General features: G+C 40.6%; 1 protein-coding gene across 1 annotated transcript in view; it reads left to right on the top strand.

Annotated features, from left to right (window-relative positions):
• Positions 1-12405, top strand: part of WDFY3 (WD repeat and FYVE domain containing 3) — a 205107-nt gene that overhangs the window by 19683 nt on the left and 173019 nt on the right. The window contains exon 2 of the mRNA XM_075284587.1: positions 6336-6426. The gene's annotated coding sequence lies outside the window, so the exon portion shown is untranslated. The remainder of the gene's footprint in view (positions 1-6335; positions 6427-12405) is intronic.

Below are 12405 nucleotides of genomic sequence, written 5' to 3'. Positions count from 1 at the left end.
TCTATTCTACAACTACAATACTCAACTACTCTACCTCTCTCACTCCCTTACAACTCCTCCCTGTCTCTATAGCTAGCCCACCCACTATTAGCCCTTCCCAACTAACTATCCCAACTAATTAACTCAGCCCACCCCCTCGTCTTCTCGACATGTCCTGGAGCTCTGCAGGCTTCCCTGCCTGGAGCTGGGTCACTCCTGGAAGTGATGTCTCGGCTCCACTCTGGACCAGAAGCAAGAGAAGATAGGTAAGTATTGTGTTTCAGCTTACCAGTCACTATTGCGCATAGGTGGGGAGCTGTCACACAGAAGAAAAGGAGGTGGCCATCCCTGGGTGACGCGTTGGGCCTGGATCCAGAGGAAATGGTAAGTATAATGGGGCTGGGGGGCCAGGCCTTTCCACTAATGTAACGAATCAGGATATGGATTCTATCTATGACCTGTTACATCATCGGAAAGGTAAAAAATGTAACATATGTATATCACATAATCTACATATATTACTGAAAAACTGTACAATATGGGTAAAAAAGTTATATATGAAAGTTGGAGGTGGGCATGGGGGGCTTTAAAGATTTCCCCATTTGCATTGCAGTTTATAACTGACGTACTGTAGATTTAGGTTATGCTCACATGGCGAAAAATGGTTCCCTAGCTAGCGGAAAACAGAATGGGAGGCGGAAAAACTGCTAGCGTTTTTTTTTTTTTTTTTTTTGCAAAGAAACCGCCGTTTTTTGGCGCATTTTTTTGGGGGGCAAAACCTCCTCAAAAACACCAGGTGGATTTTCCACCTCCCTTTTTTTTTTTTTTTCCAGGCGGAAACACCTGAAAAACGACTCCATAAACGCCTCATGAATTTTCCTGTAGCGGATTTTTCCTGACCAAGAAACTCCGTGTGAACGCAGCCTAAAACTGTGCAGTTTTTTTCCAGTGTGTGAAGATAAGATTTCTTAAACTCCCATCCACTATTCTGCCAGTTTTAAGCTGATTGGGTTTCTGTTTTTCGGGTCCCCAAGCAGGCCTGGAGAACAGAAACCCGAAAGTTAGTGAGAACCTAGTATTTTATTACATACCTGTGTTAGTATGTAAATTGATATAAGACATTATTTACACCTGAAGTGCCACTAAACATTACATTTTGTAGTAACTTCCCATTGGATGGTATTGGTTATAAGGCTAAAAAATACTGTGTGTGTGACTTACATTGAGCAGAGGGTTTGTTTCAATGAATGGGTGTAGCTTTTATCTGTCTGTCTGCAGTCTGGAACTGGACCATGATTTCAGCGGGTTTTTTTATTGTGGTCTTTGGTATTACACAACATTGGTATGAAGGCCCTTGTGCTTAAAAACCTTACATGGCACTTAATATCAACACCAAAGCTCACCTACTCCTTTTAAGGAGCTTTCTCTCCACAGTCATGATGTTATCTGTTGATATAAGTCTTAGAGTTTTTCTTGTTGATTCTTAAATATAGGCTGAAGCCCCATATTGTGGAAACGCAGCTTTTTTTGGTTGCAGCGATTTTTGCGCCAAAGCCAAGAACGGCTACAAAAGGAATAGGAAATATCCACTCCTGGCTTTGGCTCAAAAACAAAAAATGCAGCAAAATCTGCAACAAAAAAGCTTTGTTTCCGCAACATGGGGCTTCAGCCTTAAATAAGATGTCCTGCATTTTCTGAAAATTGCCTTGGAGCAAAGGAATGATGTAAACTAACAGAATAACCATTAGTTGTAAATCCTCTTCCGCTTCAGCTTGTACATCATCCATGTGATCACTTTACCAATTATAGACTTCAGTGGTCTCCTGGTGGCTATGCAAGACACTGACAGACTGCTTAGCTCCCGTAAATCATGTATGTGACATCATTGCTTTAGGACACGTGAGGACAACTGGAACACAGGGCATATAATAGGTAACCAATGGTTAATTTTTATTTTATAGCATTGCATGATCTAGGGCAACTTTTTGAACCTCCATTAACCATTTGGTCTTTAGTCTGTCAGTTTCTGTTTTTTCTAGGATGACAACCACTCATAGCAGAGCTATTCGGCGTTGTCACCCAGCTTTACACAGATTCTGAATGTCATACAAAGCTATACTGTTATACAGTGCCGGATCTTTTTTTTTACTGATCTGCAGTGCAATGTAAATGCTTACTATGGGCCTCCATAACCGCACAATATATATTATTTTCTGCATCATAAACCTTATCAGTGAGTTTGTCATCTTTAGTTTATGCCCTGACCGTTTACACTATCATTTTATGTATACAGAATGTAATGGGAGCACAATGGAGGAAGGTTGGGCATTTGGCCTTTTCAGCTGTGATCCCATCAGCAGTTTTATTCCGGAATCTTGATGCTTTTCATTAAACAGGATGCACGGTGCGTAGAAAAAAGCCGTCCTGAAATCATGCAGTTTGACAGCTCCTGGCGTGCTTGCAAATGAAACATGTACTTTTCATGCTCTGTTTGGCTCCTTCTCCCTAGTAGACATATAAAAATACCTTTTACTTTATGATTGATGAGCTTTGAAGGAGTGAACAGCAAGGTGTAATAGTAACCATTTCTATGCGCATTCTTAATTGCTGAAACATTATTAACCGCCATACCATTGTCGCTCATGGCGTAATGTACAACGTTAGCAAATAGCCAACAAATCAATAGAGGGTCATATAAAACTGAGCAGTACTCAGTAGTGAGGAGGAAGCAAGGAGTGAGGCTTCCAGTTTTAGAACTGAAGAGGTTGTAGCGGCTATGATATAAAATAAAAATGGATAGTCTTAACTCGCAATACTTGACCTATAAAACCATGGGGCTGTTAATAAGTAACAAGTGGTGAGCAGAAATTGTTGAAACCGTGTAAGAGAAAACATTGGCACCATGTGCAGCAAGCTTCATGTGTCCTCATCCTAAAGAAGAGCTTTATTGGGACAATAGCTTTTCATCCTCTGGATTTCAGGGGGAGTTGGGAGTCTCTTCTTGGCAGACTCCACGACAATATATTACATGGTCAGCTAAGTAAAGTCTAACTTTACACCGCTTATTAGTTAACTTTGGTTAACTTAGTGTTTTGGTTTTTTCCCCCGATTTAACCCTTGTTCCTTAATGTCAAGCCCTGCTTACTTGTCAGGTCTGGAGTAGAAATTCAATACTAGATCTGTTAGAATGGAATTGCTTTCCTTGCTGCCAGACTGAGTATTCAGGTAGTACCCACCAGCGGCCAAGAACTAGTGATTTCATGTTGTTACAGACGTTTTCAGATTGTGAAGCAATTGTTTGCTGCTGGTAGTCAAGACTGAGCACCAGTGTATTAATATATTTAGTTCTGTAATTGTAGTACGCTGAACACAGTCTAGTTTCTACTTGCGCCAGTGCACCACATACGTAAAGACAGGATGACAAGGACAAGCATGTAAGGGTAGAGGTAGACTCTATACCTGGACCTTTACATGTAGTATTTAGCCAGGTCTACATTAAATGTTAGTATAGTTGATGTAACAAAACGATAGGCTTAGAATAGTGCACCCAGCTTTCCTGCATTTTCCTTAGAATTGCCGTATAGCAACAACTAGATTCATGTATTTACTTTACTGTGGACCATCGTTGCTTCTTTCTCATGGCCATCTTGTTGCAATGTAATTGGAAATTTATGGGCTGTAACTGAATCTGCTGTTGAGAAGTTTAAGCATTGCATTGTATGATGCCATACAGTCAAGAATTTTCACCACCTCCAACAAATCTAGCTCTTTACATGAATTGACAGGTCCTGTTCCACTGATTTTGGAACAAATCTAATTTGTTCTCTAGCCCTCCATTCCTCAACAATCAGTACAATTACTTTTCGTCCATGATGTACTATTTAGTTTCAGTACTGTCAGGAGGGCGGTGTCAGGCAGGAGCAGGGTGTGACTCTGAGCTCTGACACTGGCTGCTGCTGATTGGAGCTCTGAATCAGAATCACACCCCCTGCCTGACACTGCCCTTCTGACATCACAGAGCTTAAGCAGCATATCGGGCAGCAAAACTAACTGCGCTTGTTGCTCGGGAATGGTGGGGGCTGGAATCATTGGAATAGTGCCTAGTAACGGATAAGAACTTGATTTGGTGGTCTTGTTTAAATACATTTTCTAATGAGGCTATTTTTTATCAAACTAAGTATCCTCACAACACACAGTGCAGAGTAAGGGGGCGTTCAGTGTCCGACAGCTAGTGTCCGATGCTAATATCCACACAAGATTTTAGCATTGGACACTAGCTATGTCCGTTACAATTTGCATTATTTTAAATAGGATATTATGCAGTGTCCTTTACTGTCTGTGCGTGTCCTTAAGTGTCCATTTACAAAGATGTCCGATTTTTAAAGCAGACGGCTAAATCCTACATGTATGATTTAGCTGTCTGCTTGAAAAATCGGACATCTTTGTAAACGGACACTAAAGGACACTACATGATGTCCCATTTAAAATAATGCAAATTGTAATGGACACAGCTAGTGTCCAATGCTAAAATCTTGCACAGACATTAGCATTGGACACTAGTTGTCGGACGCAGCTTTCCACACATTGACAGATCATGCTGGTTGCGTTGGTGTTTACATCAAGCTAGTATTGGAAAATGCAGTGGAATATGTAGCCGTTATATAAATAAAATGTATTATTATTATTATTAGTCCTGCATGCTACAATTGTACACACTGCCCCCTCACCACTTCTAGCAATCATCACTGCATGCATGTAGGCATTATCATTAAAATGTATTTGCTATCTGATATCTTTGAGTCTTATTTCTAGTTTTCAGCATAGGGATGAGAGTAGCTGCTAGAATGGAGTGGGTAGTGTCACCACCTGTAGTATCTGTTAGGCTTCATATGGTAGGGGCGTAGTTGGCCTCTATTACAGCAATGCAACACTCAAAAATGCTGAGAGGTTTCAGTTGTGTTAGTTGTGATGGGTTTGCAGGCAGAGCCCACCAGACCACACAAGTCTGAATGACACTGCAAGGGAAAAAAAAATACTGACTGTTTCTTTAATATTTCCAAGTATCTTCTTTAAAAAAAAATGACTCTCACTTTTCCAAAATCCTTCTGTGTTTATCTTGTCAATCTCTAACAGACTTCAGACACTATTAAAAAAAAAAAAGAAAAGAAATGGAATATCGCTAAGGATTTAGAAGAATAAAATTCAAAAAGAGCAGGAATACTTTTCTTTCAGTCCCATTGCTTGTTTGAGCTTTGAGCTTTGTATGTCCCTGATATAGGTCTGCTTTGAACATATGGTGTTGCCTAGTCTTGGGTGTAAGTGGGGTTGTGCGTAACACAGTGGCCATACAGCTTAGATAGCGGTCAAGCAAAAGCACGTTAGGCTGACAGCTATTCCTTCAGATTCCCTCAGCATACACATGCATGCTTGGGCAAGTGTTCATGTGTCCTTAATCGAGAGGGGGGGGGAAAGCTGACAGAAACCTGTGATGGCAGCTTACCTCTCCTGAGAACAAATTGATTGGACATGTTGAACTTTAACATGTCCAACCCTTCTTTTTCTAACATTTGCCATCACGACTGGATCAGAACCCTCAGTCCTGCCAAAACTACCAATTCTGACACACTTGCTTAATATTAGCAAGATGATGCTAGTTAATTGTGATATTTTTAGTGTCAAACAACCAAAGACATGTTAGGTGCTAGCAGTAAATGTCTGGGCTCACTAGCAGTTTTCTCAGATTTACTCTGACTTTGGTCTTCATTGTTTTGATTTATTTTACTTTTCCCTATTTTTAAAAAAATATTTTCAATAATCAATTTTTTTTTGCTTTGGGAGCGTTCACACTACCGTCGGTGTCCGACATGTAGTGTCCGCTCCTAGTGTCCGCTCATAATCTGTCACGGACATTAGGAGCAGACACTAGCTGTGTCCGTGACACCTGTCATTCACTTGAATGGGCATCGGGTGCGTTCTTTTGCACTCCGTGCCCATCCTTCCCTGTCCGCAAGAGAAGATGTCCGACTTCTCAAGCGGACAGAGGAACCCTGCATGTAGAGTTCTTCTATCCGCTTGAGAAGTCGGACATCTTCTCTTGCGGACAGGGAAGGACGGGCACGGAGTGCAAAAGAACGCACCCGATGCCCATTCAAGTGAATGACAGGTGTCACGGACACAGCTAGTGTCCGCTCCTAATGTCCGTGACAGATTTTGAGCGGACACTACATGTCGGACACCGACGGTAGTGTGAACGCCCCCTTTGGATGTTCATTTCATTGATAGAAGAATATCTCTTACTGACCTGAATTTGTTTGATGTTCTTCTCTTCTGATAATCATCACTTTTCCATTGTATAGGGGCACAGGCCAGAAATGAACTGACAATGTGGCAGTCCTGGCTCCCGTGTTCTGGGTAGAATCCGGTCTTACTCCAGTCATCATATTGAAGGTCAGTGCCGTATTCATTGCCATTTTATTCCATCTAGTTGTTATGCTTGATGTCAAAACAGTCAGACAAGTATTTCACTCATATTGCAACTGCAATACCCACGGTCACTCCACGTGCACAATCCAACACTGATATCCAAACTGAGATACACGCATCAGGATTAGATACATGGCTCAGCACACTGTACCACACGCTGGAGGATTAGATACACTCCTCTGCACACAGTACCATATATCGGAGGATTAGATACGCACCTCTGCACATAGTACCACACGCCGGAGGATTAGATACGCACCTCTGCGCATAGTACCACATGCCAGAGGATTCAATACTTGCCTCTGCGCACAGTACTACACGCCGGAGGTTTAGATACGCACCTCTGCACATAGTACCACACGCCAGAGAATTAGATACATAGCTCAGCCATTTTTCTTCACTGCTGTATGTCCGCTTTAAAGGGGCAGGGCGCTGTGGATGACACTGTTACACAAGGTCACATTTACACAGCTTTACTCCAGGTCTCCATAACAGCTGATCGCAGGTTTTTCACTAATATCCAAACTGAGATACACATGATCACAAGACTCTTATGGCCAAAAACAGAAACGACATACTAAATACACCAGTGTAAAACTGGGCAATTCTTATGGGGCCACTACACAAAAAAATAAAAATAAAAAAATAAAATATATATATATATATATATATATATATATATATATATATATATATATATATATATATGGTCTATAAAGGTCCCATGGATTTCTCAAATCCATCCCTGTGTTAAGGTGAAAGAATGCCAGGCTTTACATTATGTCGAATTAAACCATTCTATATAGGATTTAGTTGGATCCCACTAGGTTTATCAAATATATCTAAATTGCTCCCATATGACGATGTCCAGCAGTATTGCCCAATTGTTACTCGCACTTGTCTACAGCTTATCTTTTAGCATGCTGTAATTGGTCAATAACCGCATTATCAGTCAGTTTTGTGTTTTAGTCTAATTCATAATTCATTATTTGCTGTGTCCGTATCTACATCTATTGCATTTCTTTGCTGAGATACAGTTACATGGCTCGTACCTTCAAGGACTCAAGCTAAAGCATGGCTTCCATTCTGCAGCTCCTATGCTTCTGTTTTCCAATGTATTTACATCAGGCAGTAGCAATAAATCTTTAGAAGATTTCTGTCCTTGACTTCACCTTGCAATACATTGTGTTAGCCGTCCCTTCTAAGCAATACTGCAAAGTGAAGAGAATTGAATTTTGTCAAGAAGGAAGCATCTGTGCTCTCTACAATACTTCATTATAGGCAAGTTTCTCCTACCCCATTCTCAAATACCATGCTGACTCCATTTTGCATTAGCAGTTCCCTATTGTGTTTTACAAACAGACTGTATATTATTAGTTATTATAATGCAATGAGTATTATGTTTCTGTGTATATTGGGGGAATGTTTCAGAATGAGATCCCTGTGTGTTTATCGCTACCGATGAATCTGCCTCCTTCTCTCCAGTGGTTTCTAGCTGGGAGATGTTGAGCAACCATTCCAACTGCCAAGCGCTGTCTGCTGGGTACGTGTGCAAGTTTGCTTATGTGTATTTTTGTGATTTAGGTGTATGTGTCAAGTTAAAAAAAATAATAAAAATAAATGTATATTAAATATATATTAAAAATTCTACTGCTTTTCAGTACCTTTTCTAGGGCTTTTCTTGTGTCCTTTGATAACTTTTTGCAGCATGATCATCGTGATATTATCAGTATCAGCTTAAACTTTTTTTCTTAACCGTTTTTCACTTCCAAGAGCAATAACTCTTATTTTTTGTTATTTTTTTTTTTTGTAATAACACCATTTAAGTTTCTAACTTTATTGTGAAAAGGGGGATATTCTTCAAGGGGTGAATTTCTAAGAAAAAAAAAAGCTGCATTCTTCCCTAGGTTTTATGTGTTTTCATTTCTACTATTTTCATTTCATTTCTAATATTTCTATTATTACTTCTAAGTAAAAACTAACTTGCTGCCTCTTATTCTGTAAGTTAGTGTATATACAGAAATTCCATGTTACGAGTAGTTAATGTTTTTTATGCTTAGAAAAATAATTTTTCATAAGCATATTCTGATCATCGTTAATTTTTTTTTATTTATTGTTTTTAAAATTTCTTTCCATGGATCAATGTGAGGCCTTGCTACATCTTCATTGGTAATCCATTTGGGGGAGTCCACATGGGACCCCCCCCCCCCCCGAAGGACTACCGAATGCATTGGCAAGCGGCGTACAGTGAAAGCACATGGTCCCCATAGACTATAGTGGGGTCTGTGTGCTTTCCGCACGGTGTCTGCACGTGTCATGCGGACAAGAAAGTAGATTGTGAAGTCCTTTTCTGTCCGCATGTTCCGTTCGGAGACTGTGCAGAAGGCACACGGACCCCATTGTAGTCTATGAGGCCTGTGTGCTTCCACTGCACACCGCTTGCCAATGCGTTCGGTAGTCTGTTCGGGGGGGTCCCCATGTGGACTCCCCCAAATGGATTACCAATGCAGATGTGAACGTGGCCTGAGGGCTCTTTTTTGCATGACAAGCTGTAGTTTCTTTAGGTGGTCAATAACCTTTTCATCACTATATTTTTTCACAGGGTGAGGTGACCAAAAATACTGTTTCAGGCATTTAGATTTTTAGTTGCTGGGGTACGGCAATCTTATGAATATTCCAGATATGTAGGACTTGTTAAAAAAGTGCCTTGTTTTTAATAGGCCCCTAAACAGTCTAAGAATATGGCGGATTTTCAGTGTCTGTGCATCTTTAGACTCTTTAGTGTAAGTTTATACTACCTATTAGTTAGTGTACTGTATTTAGAATAAACTTCTGGTGCACTGTGGCACCCTAAGGGTCTACCAGCCATTTTGAAGGTTTTAAGTAAATCTTGTCTGTCATAGGGTCTAGCTAGGCACTTCTGATATGTTGTAACAAGCAGGACTAGGCCTCCAACCTCTGTATGTTAATACTGCTTTCATTCACAGAGAGATTTTGAAAATGGCAAGAAAACCGAGCGTAAGCTTTACCTTAAAGCCATTTTCTGATGGTTGCATAGGTAAAAGTTTCTTTTAATATATTCATGTTTTATTTATTTATTTTTCCCCGTTGGCTTTTGATGTCTAGAAATAGCACACAGATTTCCCATAATGGTTGTGCAGACTGGTCAATGGACAGCTTTTGTCTGCGGTAAACTAACATAATATAGCCTGAAGGATGGATATCAGAAATTCAGGGGAATTTTCTATTTCCCAGTAAGTAATGCCATCTTGGTTATAGGGAATGGTTATAATATTATGCTAGGGAATTGATATTTATACCATTTCCTTATGTAATCCACTAAAAAATAAATTGTAAGCTCATCTGAAATTGTGTGATTTGAAAAATTCTGTGTCAGGGAATCGTAAGTTTTAGGAGGAACTTATTCTAAATAATGTGACATTTATTGGGAATTATCCTTTTTTATGTTATAGTAATTCTAGTGAAATGTATATTGCTTGCATTTAAGATTACTAGGTGCATTGTTTGGATCAGCATTAGCCTTTTCCTTAATTTCCATCCAGCAATCGGAGGCTGGAAGATTATGTATGGTGTGTTAACATGATAACAATAATTGGCATATCGGATGGGATGGATAGGTAATCGCATTACTCTTGGGCATGAACTTTCTGTCTTCCAGCCAAATGTGTAATGTGATTTAAGCATGGAATTTTACATTTATTTTGTATCCACTTCTGGAATGACTGTGGTGGCCAGAAAGGAAAAAAAAGAAAAGCTTCTTTAAGATGAGAGCACACGAGAAAGACTACATACATAAAATATTCTCAGAATGGGAAACTGAATGGAATACAGAACTGAGAATTTCATCATTTCATGGATTTGCCCATTGATCTCTTCATATTACACTCAAGCCTATCTCTGTTAGAAATATGTATGTGTAGAATTCCCAACTTATACCTCACTAGAGGGTTCTATCATATGCCTTTAAGCATTCATCACTTTTTTGGTTTGTTTTAATATATCAGGGTCTGGGGTTGCTAGGTGGGGTGTGGGGTGGCATAGACACACAAGTCCAGGTTCCATACTGCAAAACTAAGGTAGAGATTATTTCTACTCAAAAAGGAAATGCAGCAACAAAAGGAAATAATACAAAAATAAATACCTGCCCAGCTAGGCTCTAACTAAACATAGAATAGGTTACCTCACCTAGAATAATAGAAATAAAAAAACAGTAGAATCATTCAGGACACAGCTCCAAAAATATGACCTCCCTGTTTGCTCTCCAGCCAAGCTCTGCCCCCAGTCTGCTGCTGGAGCTGGCTTCTTAAGCCTCCCTTGATGAGCAGACTCTCTGCAGCTGAGTCGCTTCCGGAGCATCCCCAAAGTGTGGACTGGAGGGGGATGGACTGACAGGTCCCACTACCCACCTACCTGCCATTCCTAAAAATCCAGCCCAGTAACCGGAACTCTGAAATAACCCTCCGCAGACAATAGTTATCAGCTGCGGAATGTTCTTTCTGGAGTTTTCTCATCTCACCCACCTTAGTAGTCTGGGTGAGATGTACAACCCCTCCATTACCTGACTAGCCATCAGCTTACAATACATACACACACACACATATATATTAACTAGCAGAAGGATCCGGCTTCACACGGGTATATTTCATTTTTTGTTTGCGTAGTGGCCCCATAAGAATTGTCCAGTTTTGCACCGGTGTATTTTGTATGTTGTTTGAGTGTATGTTCATAAGCATGTGATCATGTGTATCTCATTTTGGCTATCAGTGAAAAACCTATGATCAGTTGTTATGGATACCTGCAGTAAAGCTGTGTAAATGTGACCTTGTCATCCACAGTTCCCTGCTTCTTTAAAGCTGACATACAGCAGTGAAGAAAAATGGCTGAGCTATGTATCTAATTCTCTGGCATGTGGACTATGACTAAGAGAGGACCCGCTCTCGAAACGCGTCAGTCTTTAACAGCACAGCTAGACGCATTGGCGTTATTCTATCAGATACTGCATGTAATTTTTTGACTGAACCTATATATTTTTTAACTCTTTGTTTCAATAAACGTCATGAATTTTTAATATATCGAAGGACTGCTGGAATCCTACTTTTTTCGTGGTTTCTATGGTGAAGAAAAATGGCTGGGTTGCTATGGAAACCTGGAGTAAAACTCTAATGTGTGGTACTCCTGTGCAGAGCAGTGTATCTAATCCTCCGACTTGTGGTACTGTTTGTTGAAGCGCGTATCTAATCCTACAGCGTGTGGTACTGTCTGTAGACGCGTGTATCTAATTCTGCGTATGGTACTGTGTATAGACGCGTGTATCTAATCCTACGGCGTGTGGTATGGTGTGCAGAGGTGCTTATCTAATCCTCACCAGTGTGGTATTGTGTGCAGTGGCACGTGTCTAATTCTCTTGCATGTGGTACTGTGTGCTGAGGCGCGTATCTATTCCTCCAGCGTGTGGCATTGTGTACAGATGTGCGTATTTAATCGTCTGGCGTGTGGTATTGTGTGCAGACGCGCATATCTAATCCTGCGGCGTGTCATACTGTCTGCAGACGCGCATATCTAATCCTAGGGCATGTGGTACTGTCTGCAGACGCAAGTATCTAATCCTCTGCTGTGTGGAACTGTGTGCAGATGCGTGTATCTAATCCTCTGGCATGTGGTACTGTGTGCAGCCGCGCGCATCTAATCCTTCGGCATGTGTAACTGTGTGCAGACGCGCAAATGTAATCCTCTGGCGTGTGATATTGTGTGCTGACCTGTGTATCTAATCCTCTGATGCGTGTATCTCAGTTTGGATATCAGTATTGGATTGTGCATCTGGAGTGACCGTGTGTATGGCGGTTGGAATATGAGTGAAAGACTTGCAGGTTCGTATTGGCTAATGGGGGGGGGGGTCATTATTTTGGGAATTCTGTATCTCAG

Source organism: Leptodactylus fuscus, chromosome 1, assembly GCF_031893055.1.
Source record: "Leptodactylus fuscus isolate aLepFus1 chromosome 1, aLepFus1.hap2, whole genome shotgun sequence".
NCBI classification, from domain to species: domain Eukaryota; kingdom Metazoa; phylum Chordata; class Amphibia; order Anura; family Leptodactylidae; genus Leptodactylus; species Leptodactylus fuscus.
This window is presented reverse-complemented; position numbering and strand designations above follow the sequence as displayed.